Genomic DNA, 12,897 nt, shown 5'->3' with positions numbered 1-12,897 from the left:
GCTATTACCTTGGCCAGATGGTTAGGAGAGATCGCAGTCCTAATGGTGGATCCCCCATACACCACCTTTTTTAAAGACAAGGTCACTTTATGTATCCATTCCAAATTCCTCCCCAAAGTATACTTATCCTTCCATATCAACCACACAATACATCTTCCCACCTTCTTCCCCAAACCACATGCCAATTGTTTTGAGATGAAAATGCATATTCCCTTGACCTGTACAGAGAGCTTTCTTTTTATCTGCAGCGAACAAGGCTGTTCTGGGCATCTCCCAGACTATTTGTTTCAATAGCAAAGTACAATAAGGGCCAGACTATCTTATCACAGACTCTCCCACTGGATCTTGGATTGCAGCAAGCTTTCATAGAATCATAGAGCCATAAGGCTGGAAGAGACCTCAGAAGGTCATCAAGGCCAGCCCCCTGCCCTAGTCAGGACCAATCCCAACTAAATCAACCCAGCCAGGGCTTTGTCAAGCTGAGATTTAAAAATCTCTAGGGATGGAGACTCCACAACTTCCCTAGGTAACCCATTCCAGTGCTTCACCACTCTCTTAGTGAAATAGTTTTTCCTAATATCCAACCTGGACCTTTCCCACCACAACTTGAGACCATTGTTCCTTGTTCTGCTAACCATCGCTACTGAGAACAGCCTTTCTCCAGCCTCTTTAGAACCTCCCTTCAGGAAGTTGAAGGCTGCTATCAAGTCCCCCCTTACTCTTGGCTTCTGCAGACTAAATAGACCCAACTCCCTCAGCCTCTCCTCATAGATCAGCGGTCTCCAACCTTTTTCAAACCCAAGATCACTTTTTAAATCTCCGAACAGGCGAAGATCTACTGCCCCGCCTCTTCCTTGAAGCCCCACCCTCTATTCTCCTCCTGTCCATCACTTGCTATCCCCAGCCCTTACTTACACACTCTGATAAACAGTTTATTTTTAAATTATGCGATGTATAAAATTAAAATCACATGTTTATAGTTATGAAATGTTTTTATTCATGCTATTTAAAACTAAAATGAAGCATTTATAATTATACATTTTGTGGGGACAGAGTTCTGCAGCGGGGGGCAGGGAAGAGGGAACAAGGTGCTGGGAGGGCAGAGGACAGGGTTCTGCAGCAGGGGACAGGGTGCCAGTGCGGACAGGAATAGGGACAGAGCTCTGTAGCTGGGAACAGAGGAGTGGGAACAGAGTTCTGTGGCTGGGGACAGGAGAGTGGGGACAGAGTTCAGGGAGTGGGGAGTGGGGGCTGGGGAGCGGGGTGCCAGTGGAGGCAGAGTCCCCTGCATCTGCCTTCTCCCAGGATTCCCCCCCCGGCGCGTGCCTGCCCCGAGGCAGACCCCCCCCCCAGGTGCAGGGAAGCACAGCACGTGCGTGCTTGCCCCAGGGCAGACACCCCACCCGGCGCAGGGAAACCCCGCGCGTGCCTCCCCCGGGGCCAACCTTCTCGTGCGTGTGCTCGCCTCCCCCGGGGCTGACTCACCCCTCCTGTGTGGTGCAGGGAGCCGATGCTCCCTCCCGCAGTACACCTGGCAGAGCAGCTAGCGCTACTTCCGGAATCATCGGAAGTGGCGCTAAGCTGCGGGACTTCTGTCCATCCGCGGGAAGCCTACACTACCTCTATTTTCACTTGAGGTAGGTAGTGGGGCTTCTCTGATGTGGGAGGGAAATGGGGGTGGAGCGGACAGGACGCCTCGTGATTGACTGGTCGAGGCCTCGCAATCGACCAATCGATCGCGACCGACCTGTTGGTGACCTTGGTCGTAGATCATATGCTCCAGCCCCCTAATCATTTTGGTTGCCCTCCGCTGGACCTTCTCCAAAGTATCCACGTCCTTTTTTTGGGGGGGGGGGGGCAGCAGAACTGGACACAATACTCCAGATGTGGTCTCACAAGAACTGAATAAAGGGAATAATCACATCTCTGAATCTCCTGGCAATGTTCCTCCTAATGCAACCTACAAGTTGGCTACAAGGGCACACTGTTGACTCATATCCAGCATCTCATCCACTGTAATCCCCAGGTCCTTTTCTGCAGAACTGCTACTTAGCCATTCAGTCACCAGCCTGTAACAGTGCTTGGGATTCTCCTGTCCCAAGTGCAGGACTCTGCACTTGTCCTTGTTGAACTGTATCAGAGTTCTTGTGGCCTAATCCTTCAATTTGTCTAAGTCACTCTGGACCCTATGTTTGCCCTTGAGTGTAGCTTAGCGTCATCCGCAAACTTGCTGAGGGTGCAATCCATCACTTCATCCAGGTCATTAATAAAGATATTGAACAAAACCAGTCCTAGAACTGAACCTTGGGGCACTCTGCTAGAAATTGACCACCATCCTGACATCGAGCCTTTGATCACTACCTGCTGGGACCGACATTCTAGCCAGCTTTCTATCCATCTTACCATCCATTTATCCAATCCACATTCCCTTAGCTTGCTGGCAAGAATGTTGTGGGAGACCGTATCGAAATCTTTGCTAAAGCCAAGGTATATCACATCTACTGACTGTCCCATGTCTACAGAGCCAGTTACCTCATCATAGAAGCTAATCAGATTGGTCAGGCACGACTTGCCCTTTGTGAATCCATGCTGACTGTTCTTGATCATTTTCCTCTCCTCCAAGTCCCTCAAAACGGATTCCTTAAGGATTCCTTCCATGATTTTTCCAGGGACCGAGATAAGACTGACCAGCCTATAGTTTCCTGGATTGTCCTTCTTCCCTGTTTTGAAGATGGGCACTACATTTGCCTTTTTCCAATCATCCGGGATCTCTCCCGATCTCCATGAGTTTTCAAAGATAATGGCCAAAGGCTCCTCAATGACATTTGCCAACTCCCTCAGTACCCTCAGATGCATGAAGTCCGGACCCATGGATTTCTGTACACTTAGCTTTTCTAAGTAGATCCTAACCTGTTCTTTACCTACCAAGGGCTGTCCATCTTCATCCCATCTTTTGTCACTTAGCGCATTAGTCTGGGAGCTGACCTTGTCCGTGAAGACAGAGGCAAATAAAGCATTGAGTACTTCAGCTTTTCCCACATCATCTGTCACTAGGTTACCTCCTTCATCCAGTAAGAGCCCCACACCTTCCCTGATCACCACCTTCTTGCTAACATGCCTGTAGAAACCTTTCTTGTTACCCTTCACATCCTTTGCCAGTCACAGTTCCAGTTGCGCTTTCACCTTCCTGATAACCCCCCGGCATTCTTGAGCTATACATTTATACCCCTCCTGGACTCCTTTCCCCTTCATGTTGGCATCCCAGGGGATTCTGCCCATCAGGTCTCTGAGGGAGTCAGTCTGCTTTTCTGAAGTCTAAGGTGTGTATTTTACTACTCTCTCTCTCTCTTTTTTTTTTTTTTTTGTTAAGGATCCCGATACCCACCATCTCATGATATCTGCTTCCAAGGTTGTCACCCACCTCTCCTTCCCCTATTAGTTCCTCCCTGTCTGTGAGCAGAATGTCAAGCTGCGCACAGCCCCATGTCAGATCCTTCAGCACTTGTACCAAGAAGTTATCCCCAGCGTTCTCCAAAAACTTCCTGGATTGCCTGTGTACTGCCATATTGGTCTCCCAACAGATGTCGGGGTGATTATAGTCGCCCGTGAGAACCAGCGCCTGCGATCTGGAAGCTTCTCTCAGTTGTCCGAAGAAAGCCTCATCTACTTCATCCACCTTATTCGGTGGCCTGTCATAGACACCAACCACAACATCACTGCTGTTGTTTGCACCTCTATACTTAATCCATAGACTCTTAACAGGCATTTCTCTCTATATATACTGGAGTTCTGAGCAATCACAGTGCTCTCTTACATACAGTGCAACTCCTCCTCCTTTTCTCTCTTGCCTCTTCTTCCTGAACAGTTTATACCCTTCCATGACAGTGCTCCACTCATGCGAGTCATCCCACCAAGTCTCCGTTATCCCAGTCAAATCATATTTCTTGGACTGTGCCAGGGCCTCCAATTCTTCCTGTTGCTGCCCAGGCTTCTTGCATTGGTGTAGAAAAACCTCAGATAACCAGTTTTTTGCCCTACCTTCTCCATTGGAATCAGGGGTCCTCTTTTGTTGCTCGTTCTTCTTTGCATTTTTTCCCGGTATCAGACTTTCCCACTCCCCTTAGGGTTTTGGTCACTGTCCCCCAACGAACCTAATTTAAAGCCCACCTCACTAGATTTGCAAGCCTGCCCACGAAGATGCTCCTTCCTCTCTTTGTTAGGTGGATCCCATCTCTTCCTAACAATCCTTGTACCTGGAACAGTCTCATGGTTGAAGAAACCAAAGCCCTCTCTCTGAGCAACCACACATTTACTTCCTCAATTCAATGATCTCTGCTCAGTCCTTTCCCTTCAACAGGGAGGATGGACGAGGACACCACTTGTGCTCCGCATTCTTTGAGCCTTTCTCCCAGTGCTACATAATCTGCTATAATGCGCTCAAGGTCATTCTTGGCCGTATAGTTAGTTCCCACATGGAGAAGCAGGAAGGGGTAGTGATCCGAAGGTTTGATCAGTTTTGTAAGACTCTACGCATAGTCAGACTTGCTGCCTCCAGATAGTCTAAGGGCACACTCAACCAGAGCCGTGGCTACCGCTATCGCATTTCTCCGTAAAGTACCTATAAGAGGCATCTGCGCAGCTGGCATGTGGTCCTCCGACCACACATTTACAAAGCACTACACACTTAACGCAGGAACCTCTTTTCAACCTGAAACTAGGTAAGGGAGTTCTTTCACCACTTTTTTGCCAGATCTGAAGTCCCGACCTCCCTAAGGGGAAATTGCTTTGTAATCACCTAATGTCCCACATGGACATCTCTCTCTCTCTCTCTCTCTCTCTCTCTCTCTCTCGAAGAGGAGGTTACTTACCTCGATAGTAACTAACGTTCTTTGAGATGAGTGTCCCTGTGGATGCTCCACAACTTTCCCTTCCTCTCCTCTACTTCGGGATCCTGGCCTTCCCTAGCCATTGTTTCTGAGTAAAGAAGCAACCGAGGAGTGGGAGGGGGATGGGGGGACAGCGTGTGTGCTATGCCTGTAGTCGACTGATGCGTGATTGCTGGTGCGCATCTGCGTGACTCTAGGGACACTGCTATGAAATCTCTGCTCTGAGCTTGGCAGTGGTGCCACTGACCTAATGTGGAGAACCCAAAGGGACACTCATCTCGAAGAACATCAGTTATGATCGAGGTGAATAACCTCTTCATCCAAAAGGCAGTTATTCATTCTAAAGTGGAGGAGAATGGAAGTATGGAAATAGCTTTATTTTTATTTTGATAGTTATTGTTTTGTATTTAAAAGGATGGTGTCAAATTCTTGATATGTCTAAATTTCACCTTACTTTCCTCTTATCCCTTCATGAGTTTTGTATGACACATTTCAGTTTGGCCCCTTCTCTGTTTCAGCACCAGTGAGAACTTGAGCATTTGGGGTTTTTTCCCTTTTACTAATGAACATTTACCACAGTCGGCAGGGAAATGTACAGGCAGTTAATAAAACTCAATACTGACAGCATTAGAAGCTTTCTCTTGCTTTCAAATATCTAGCCACGTAAATTTTTGTTTTATCCATGCTCTATTTGTGTTATCTCCATTGGCAGTTTTTTCCTGAACCTCAGGAAGAAAATAAACAATAATTATTGGACCTCATAGTATTCATACTTAAAATGGAAATAAAAACCTATTCTTATCAATTCAAATGATTTTTATAACTTAATTAAATAATGGTCATTCAGAGGCATTTCTTAGAAGCTGATTGTGGAAGGGAGGGAATAAAAGCTGTTGTGTAAGAGTAATAAAAAAGCTTTAGCCCTGGGTTGTTTTCCAGTGAGCATGAGCTTTTGCAAGAGGTCTAAAAAAATGGATTTTGGTACAGTGGTTTGGTGACTAATGAGAAATGGGAGCATTGTTTTAGGAGAATAATTTGGTTTTAATTGAGTTGAAGATTGATTTGGGTGAACTACAAGGTTGCTATGTTTTGGTTAGGGCAACGGTTCTCAATTTTTTGGGCTCTGCGGAGCCCCAGCAGTCCACTGATTGTACGTGTTGTACTTATGTGGACCTCCAGCGGTCCGCTGATTGTATGTGTTGTACCTATCAATGTTTCCAGTTCGTCAACCTCGGGGAGCCCCTGGAGATATCTCTCCGTGGAGCACAGTTTGAGAAACACTGGGTTAGGGGATTGTTGGGTATATGATTTAGTAAATATGAGTAATGAATTTTACAAGAATTAATGATGATAGCTGCTTCGAGAGGTTGGGATTATTGAGTATAGAGATATGAATGGATAACCAGTTATGGTTAACTGGCTGGGGCTGGAGCTGGGGCCTGCTGTTTGAAGGGGGACACTCCAGCCTGACCATAGTGGCACTTTTTGGTTATCTTACTGTGTTTTTTAAATTTGGCACATACATTTAACTTGAGCCTCTATTACGGTAAAAAGTCTCAGAGGGGTAGCCATGTTAGTCTGTAACTTTTAAAAACAAGTAGTAGTCCTGTGGCACCTAGAGACTAACAACAATTTATAGTATCATGAGCTTTCATGTTTCATCTTATGAAGTGGATCTTACCCATGAAAGCTCATGGTACTATATATTTTTGTTAATCTTCCATGTGCCACAGGGCTACTCTATTTTGGTGTCTTTGAAAAGCTTCTATGCAGTTTGTAGGGATTTCACTTTTAGTGCTTTATCTTTTAATTTATGTGTAACAAATCACCTCATTTTTGTGATATTAAATGTCTCATATTAAATTCCATAGTGTTGGGCTGTTGTTTTTTTCCTGCCACAGAGATGTTAAATTTATTATGTTATGGTCACTATTTCCAAGCAATTGAGTTATATTTATCCCTTGGACCAGATCCTGCACTCCTCTTAGGACTAAACCAAGACTTGCTTCTCCTCTCATGGGTCCAGAACCAGCTGCTCCAAGAAGCAGTCATTTTAAGGTGACAAGAAACTTTATCTCTGCATCCCATTCTCGAGGGGTCGTGTACCCAGTCAGTATGGTAATTGTTGAAATCATATTGTTAATCCGCCTTTGTTTCCTAGCTTTTTGACTGGAGTACCTGACTCTGCTTTCTAGATCATCTAATGATCCCATGTTTACTTTAATGAGAAGCCTTTTGCTGTCTTAATCACGCTGCCTGTTTATAAATTAACTCTCTGAGGCAAAGGATATGTTGCTCCCAGCTTTTGAATTCATAATTTATCACACTCAGTCTGTGTTGTAATTAAGCACTCTATCTGGGGTGAGGATGAATAGATCCCTGGTCCAACCCCCTTCCCCCCTCCAACCTTGGTCATTGGTGCCCTTGTTACAGGGTGCCCAAGCTATCAGGGAAAGCAGGTTCAGTGGGGTCTTGGCATATGAGGCAACAGTCCCAAGAGGGTCTTTATCTATACATGTGTATAGGTAAGACGATGAATTTGAAATTCTGGCATATGGGCGTGTTTACAAAGCAGATTACATTGTGTGAATCTACAATGCTGTGGAGTAATGTCTCGTGAACACAGAGAGAGCCCCATAATACAGCTTATTGTGCTACGTAGCAGTGTGCTAAGCCTCACTCTGGCTTTTTCCTGCATTATAAGAGTATCCATTCAGGATTGCTGTGAAACGAGCTTGTGTGTTACAAATTCATATCCTGGTCTGTAGCATGGCAATTTGCCGTGTAGACAAACCCTCAGACAGGTAACGGTAAACTTTTTCCAGCTAATATGCATAGATCCCTGCAAATTTATGGATAGCCACATCATATCTGCAGAAAGACATGGATGATTTTTGTGGATCATGGATTGGATACAAAGGCAAATGTATCTGTGTAAGGCTTCACATATGCACCCTATCAGTTCCTCTACTCAGAGCTGTCCCTACATTGGACAGTTTTTAACAGTTGCCCAGGATGTCCTGGGGGATTATTGGGAGTCTGGCATTGTCGCCAGGGGTTGGGCTCATACTTTTTCACCAGTGGCAAAAGGAGAAGTGATCCAGCCCCAGTCTGCTCTGTTCCGCCCTGCCCTGCCATGTCCCAGCTGGGTTGCTCTGTTTCTTGGTGGCAGAGGGAAGTGGCGTGCCCTGGCCCCAGACTGATCTGCTCCCTTGAGTGATGAGGCTGGGAGCTAGGGTCACTCTGCTTCCCACCACTGCAGTGAGTGCAGAGGTCTGACAACTACTGCTAGCAGCAGGCCTCCTGGTAATCCCCTGGGTTGCATCATTTGGAAAAGGTAATGGGGATGGAGGAGGGGTGGGAAGACGCGGAGCAAGGGCTTATAGCCATGTTGTCCAACATGCTAGCTCAGAGGTGGACAGTAATTTTTGGTGGGGGGCCGCTCTTTGGAAAGTGGTCAAGGGCCACTTTTCTGTGGTGGGGGTGCGGGTTTAGGATGGAGATTGGGCACAGAAGGGTGCACAGGGTAAGGGACTGGGGTGCAGGAGATGGTGTGAGGTCTGAGAGGCAGTTTGGGCAAAGGAGAGAGTTGTGACTTGGGTCAGGGGATTGAGGTTTAGGTGTAGGGTCAGGGAGGGGGGGTATGGGTGCAGAAGAGGATTCTGGCCTGCGGGAGGGGGTGCAATGTCTGGGAGGGAGCTGTGACATGGGAGAAGGGGAAAAGGAGATGCAGACTGCAGAGGGTGTGGGTGCTGACTTAGGGGTAGGGGAATGGGGTGTGGTGTCTGGGAAGGTGTTTGGGTACAGGAGAGGATTCTGGCCTGGGGGAGGGGTCTAGAAGGAGGTGCATGGTCTGGAAGGGAATTGTGACCTGGGGAAGGGAGGTGCAGAGGGTTTGGAAGGTGACCTGGGGGAGGGAGTTGGGAAGCAGGAGGGGCTGGGGTGCCAGAGGCAAGCTTTGGCCGGGAGGTGCTTACTTAAGCAGCAGCCGTGCAGCACCCCAGGACAGGCTCTCTGCCTGCTGCAGCCCTGCTTGAAACTGCAGGGCTGCTCCCTCTATGTGGCTGGGGCGGGAGGGGGGGGGGGAAGAGATTTGCATTGCTATCCTGCAGGCCAATCTCTCAGCTCTGATTGGCTGTGGTCATTTCCTATTGGCCAATTGTTTCTGGCCAATAGGAGCTGAGGATTGGCTGAGGTGGGGAGATCGCACAAAGCTTCTTCCACTCCATGGACTGTGCTTTAAACTGTGCAGCTGCGTGTGTGCCTGTGGGTCCTGGCAGGGTGGTCCGTGGGCTGGATCCGGTGGCTTGGCAGGCTGGATCTGGCCCTTGGGCCGTATTTTGCCCAGCCCTGTAGTGGCCACTTGCCACATGTGGCTGTTCTGTCAGTTGTGTGGGGCTAATTGACTTGAACAATGTGGCTATTTGGCCAGTTGAGTGTGGCTAGTTCTCAAATCCCCCCCTTCTCTTCTGTAGACGAAATAAGCCCAAATCCCTCAGCCTGCTCTTGTAAATCGTGTGCTCTAGCTCCCTAATGGTTTTTGACAAGGAGTCCTGTAGCACCTTATAGACTAACAGATGTATTGGAGCATAAGATTTTGTGGACAAAGACCCACTTCGTCAGATGCATGTGAGTCTTTGCCCACGAAAGCTTATGCTCCAATACATCTGTTAGTCTATAAGGTGCTACAGGACTCCTTGTCGCTTTTGTAGATCCAGACTAACACGGCTACCCCTCTGATACTAATCATTTTTGTTGCCCTCCTCTAGACCCTCTCCAATGCTTCACATCTTTTCCATAATGGAGGGTCCAGAATTGGACACACAACTCCAGATTTGGCATAACCAGCGCCGAATAAAGGGGAATAACCACTTGCCTAGATATGCTGTCAGTACTTCTCCTAATACACCCTAATATGGCATTGACCTTTTTAGTTACAAGACACACTGTTTACTCATATCTATCTTATCATCCACTTTAATCCCCGTGTCTTTTTCTGCCGAACTGCTGCTTAGCCAGTCAGTCTCCCACCCGTAACAGTGCTTGGGATTCTTCCATCCCAAGTGAAGGACTTTGCACTTGTCCTTGTTGAACCTCATCAGATTTCTTTTGGCCCAATCCTCCGATTTTGTCTAGGTTACTCTAGACCTTATCCCTATCCTCCAACATATCTACCTCTACCCCTAATTTCATTTAATCTCCAAACTTGCTAAGGATGCAATCCATCCCTTCATCCAGGTCATTAATAAAGATAAACTAAAAAAACAACAAATAGTCTAGTAGCACCTTAAAGACTAACAAAACATGTAGATCAGTGGTCCCCAACCTTTTGGGGCTGCCGGGCGCTTGGGGGTGGGGCCGTGCGTGCACAGGGTGCCCGGGGGCGAGACTGCACATTTGCACGCCCGGGGCGTGCTTGCCCGGGGCGGGGCCATGCATGTGCCATGTGCCGTGTGCAGGGCCAGTTCTAGGTTTTTTACCTCCCCAAGCAAAAAAATGTTTGCCCCCTTCCCAGTGCTGCAGGACAGGCACTGAGGAGGAAAGCACCCCTTTCACCTTGTAGCTGTTTGACTCCCACCACGCCCTACAGCCAAACCCAGCCTACATCTTGTCTCCCCTCCACACACATCCTCGTCCACACACATTCTGACCCTCACCCACCCACTCACCGAACCCAGTTTCCACCTCCTCTCCCCTCCCAGGCAAACTTGACCCCTCAGTGACCGGATGCAGTCTGCCCCCCTTCTGTCCCCCACCTGATCCACCCTGTGACCTCTCCTCAATCGCAGCCAAACCCGATCTCCCCCCTCCACACCGGACCCAGTCCGCTCCCCTCTCCTACTTCCCCCCACTGACCGAACTCTGTCTCCTTTCCCTCTCCCTGCCAAACCCTCATGTCCCCTCTCCCCAGCACATGCAGAAATGTCGGAATGCCCTGTGGGAAGGGTGAAAGCGGCACAGGTCCCCCCGGAGATGCATGCGGACACAGTTGGGAAACATAAAGGGCAAGGCCAGGGACACCTCTCCCCCTCTCCCCAATCTCTGAGCCGGGGCAGGCGAGGACCTCTCCAGCGGCTCCTCACCGCCAGACCAACCAGATTGGGCTGCAAAGTAGCTCTCCCCTCCCCCTAGCCTAGGCACCTCTGCTTGAATCATCCTGGCCTGGGCAGGGCCTTCCTTCTGCCCGGCCCCACCAAGGCTGCAGCTCTCCCCTACCTCCGCGACCAGCACTGCAGTAGAGAAAAGGGGGAGAGTTGCCCCCCATTTGCCAGTGTGCGCTACTCCCCCCCCCAACACACATACTCCTGCAAACTCCTTGGCCAAGGGTGCCCGCCTCAGCCGGAGGGGTCACTAGTAAGTGCAAGGCAGGCAGAGAGATGACCAAAGGCACCTGGCTCGTAGCATGGTCCCTGGCTGCAGTGACCAGGGGCTGCCCTTTGCCCAGCCCCGGATCGCTCTGGGCAGCCTGCCCTGCACAGCCCGGGGAGAGCGGCTCGCCCACCAGGGCCATAGCGCTCCGGCGCCGCTGCTGTTCTCAAAGCCCATGGTGCACCACCTGCATGTCGGGCCGCACTGGCTGGTGCCAGTCAAAGGAGTGCGAATTATCCCCTGGTGCCGGAGTCTGTTTCATGAATGGGAGGCTCCCTCAGGCACCTATCGAAAATGAGGGTTCAAGTAATGACACCGCGACTTGTGACACCTCCCTGGGAACCAATCGTGTTGCGAGTCAGGGGTCGGGCCACCTGTATATAGAGACAGACAGACATCCTTCCTTTGGCAGTCTGATTTCTTAAAATGGAGAATAAAAATGATTCTTTACTAATCGGTTAAGTCATGAACATTTTTCTTTGTTCCAAAGTGTTCCTCAGTATTTTACTAATATGTTAAGGCTTTAAAAGTATAGAATGTGAGAAATGTGGCTCTAGAGGTTTTCTTTCGATAGAAATGGATAGCAACAAATAGCAAACACCAGTTAACATCTGTAATAGTGGATATATCTGCAGTAATCAGTTCACATTATGTATTGAAAACCATTGCAACAATTTCTCACTGACAAAATATTGCTCCAGACTCAAAGCCAATTTTTTCCTGTTTTACAGATTAATAGAAATATGCATTGCTATAATATCATATTGGAATTGATGAAGTGGAAATACAGATGAAGACAGTCTAAAGAATTGAAATAAAATATAGTTTCTTCCAGCTCACCAATTGAGGTAAAGTAAAACCAAAAACTCCTAACCTGAGAGCTTAAACAGTTAAATAAATTTGATTTTTTGTTTAAAAAAAGGAACATAACATTGTCTTATAAATCTTATTTTGCATATTGGATATGGAATACTTCAACCACTTCCCATCTGTGCTCCACTAGTGAGAGCCACATTGGTCTGTTTTCGGCTTATGTTGAACGAGGCTAACTCCACCCTTGTTCCCATACAACAGATAGAGTTTATTGGAGCCTTTCTGGGCCCCACAGAGGCCATGGCTTCCCTGTCCAGTGCTCGCTTCCACACTATAAAGGATATCATCCTAGGCCTCTGATTTTTACCCATTGCAACAGTCAGGAATCGTACAAGGCTGTTGGAACATATGGCGGAATGCACACATGTCATGCAACATGCCAAGCTAAGGTTACATCCCCTGAAGGCATGACTTGCTTAGATGTACAATCCAGCTACACATGGTGGTTATGATTCCTCCCAATGTCATGCACTCCATCACCTGATGGCTTCAGGAGAGAATCATTTGTGGGGGAAAGCTGTTCACCAGGCTGCACCCTTTGTTTCCAACATGGGCTGGGCAGCACACATTGGAGACCCGAGGACCCAAGGTATATGCATGCGGTCCCAACAAGAGCTATCGCATCACGTAAATGTCGGGGAACTAAGAGTGGTATGTCTTGTATGCTGGGTGTTCCTGTGAGGCAAGTGCATTTCAGTTCTGACAGATAATACAGCAATGATGTTCTGTATCAACAGAACGCATGGTGCTCATTTCTCTGCCCTCTGTC

General features: G+C 48.1%; 1 protein-coding gene across 2 annotated transcripts in view; it reads left to right on the top strand.

The window, feature by feature from the left end:
- The window catches only part of BMPR1A (bone morphogenetic protein receptor type 1A), a 175,357-nt gene that overhangs the window by 43,693 nt on the left and 118,767 nt on the right, over positions 1-12,897 (top strand). The window contains exon 2 of one of the 2 annotated variants that reach the window (XM_075934830.1): positions 11,987-12,103. The exons of the other annotated variant lie outside the window; for it this stretch is intronic. The gene's annotated coding sequence lies outside the window, so the exon portion shown is untranslated. The remainder of the gene's footprint in view (positions 1-11,986; positions 12,104-12,897) is intronic. 2 annotated transcript variants of the gene reach the window in all.

Source organism: Pelodiscus sinensis, chromosome 8 (assembly GCF_049634645.1).
Source record: "Pelodiscus sinensis isolate JC-2024 chromosome 8, ASM4963464v1, whole genome shotgun sequence".
Classification (NCBI taxonomy): Eukaryota; Metazoa; Chordata; order Testudines; family Trionychidae; genus Pelodiscus; species Pelodiscus sinensis.
This window is presented reverse-complemented; position numbering and strand designations above follow the sequence as displayed.